Consider the following 1760-nt stretch of genomic DNA (forward strand, 5'->3'; position numbering starts at 1 on the left):
GCGTCAATATGATGTGGGGACCCGAGGGAGAGTGCCTCCCATGAGGGTAGAATGTGTGGCTTTTGGGGGGAAAGTCGAATTATGGAGCAAAAACCATTTTTTGGGACTTAGAAAAATTTCGAGATGTGTCAGACTTCCAGGAAGGGGGGAGTCTCAGGAGGTGTACCTAGGAGGCTTCCAGGGGCCTGGGTACACTTTTCAGAAAGTACCGTTGGGACTTAGAAAAATTTTCAAGATTTTTGGACTTAGAGCGATTTTTGGATTTTTGTGCAAAAATCGAATTTTCCCTTCTCCCACCGCTCTGGGGCGTCAATATGATGTGGGGACCCGAGGGAGAGTGCCTCCCATGAGGGTAGAATGTGTGGCTTTTGGGGTGAAAGTCGAATTTTGGAAGTAATTGAGTTTTGAGGACAAAAAAGTTTCTTGAGAACAAAAATGTTTCTTGAGGACAAAAAAAAAAGTGAAAAAGAACCGGAATGAGGAATTTTCTGGCTGCCGCATCCGCCCTACAGTGACTGGAGATCGGGTACATTTCCGACTTCGTCCCCTTAAAGTGGGGACGTTGTCCCGCAATGCATATACATAGGAATGCGCACCTGCAGCAGAATACAGGAGAGAGTGCTCTCTCTACCCCGATGGATGGCGATTGTTTCTCTGGTTCTCCGGCTCGGGTAGGCGACTTTAGAAGGTGGTCCCTCTTGTTGTGGAAGTTGCGGCTGAGACTGAACTTCCACAGCTCCAGGAGGGACTTTTGCTGGTCGTGAGTCCCAAGTGAGAGAATCAATCTCGGGGTACCTGAGCCTGACCAGACCCTCCCCGGTGGTCCCTGGTCCTCTGAAGGGTGATCGCTGTCAGGGGGGCAAATCTGGAGTCCATAGCCGAGCTTGGGCTCTGGAAGGTGGACGCCCCTTCTGCCTATGTCCCCTCAGAGCAGGCTCGATGGTTCTCAGTCCCCGGCATTGGCTGGTGGTCCATGCCCAAGCTGGAGAAGCGATCCTGGGGTACCTGAGCTTGACCAGACCCTCCCTCGGTGGTCCCTGGTTCTCTGGAGGTGATGGATGTCAGTGGGGGCAAATCTGGAGTCCTTATGGGAAGGTGGACTCTGGTAGGCGGATGCCCCTTCTGCCTATGTCCCCTCAGAGCAGGCTCGATGGTTCTCAGTCCCCGGCATTGGCTGGTAGTCCATGCCCAAGCTGGAGAAGCGATCCTGGGGTACCTGAGCTTGACCAGACCCTCCCTCGGTGGTCCCTGGTTCTCTGGAGGTGATGGATGTCAGTGGGGGCAAATCTGGAGTCCTTATGGGAAGGTGGACTCTGGTAGGCGGACGCCCCTTCTGCCTATGTCCCCTCAGAGCAGGCTCGATGGTTCTCAGTCCCCGGCATTGGCTGGTGGTCCATGCCCAAGCATGAGAAGCGATCCTGGGGTACCTGAGCTTGACCAGACCCTCCCTCGGTGGTCCCTGGTTCTCTGGAGGTGATGGATGTCAGTGGGGGCAAATCTGGAGTTCTTGTGGGAAGGGGGACTCTGGTAGGCGGACGCCCCTTCTGCCTATGTCCCCTCAGAGCAGGCTCGATGGTTCTCAGTCCCCGGCAATGGCTGGTGGTCCATGCCCAAGCATGAGAAGTGATCCTGGGGTACCTGAGCTTGACCAGACCCTCCCTCGGTGGTCCCTGGTTCTCTGGAGGCGATGGCTGTCGTCAGGGGGGCAAATCTGGAGTCCTCGTGGGAAGGAGGGCTCTGGAAGGCGGACGCCCCCTCTG

The sequence above is a fragment of the Dendrobates tinctorius genome, unplaced genomic scaffold (genome assembly GCF_039654945.1).
Source record: "Dendrobates tinctorius isolate UK_male_01 unplaced genomic scaffold, ASM3965494v1 ptg000615l, whole genome shotgun sequence".
Lineage (NCBI taxonomy): Eukaryota > Metazoa > Chordata > Amphibia > Anura > Dendrobatidae > Dendrobates > Dendrobates tinctorius.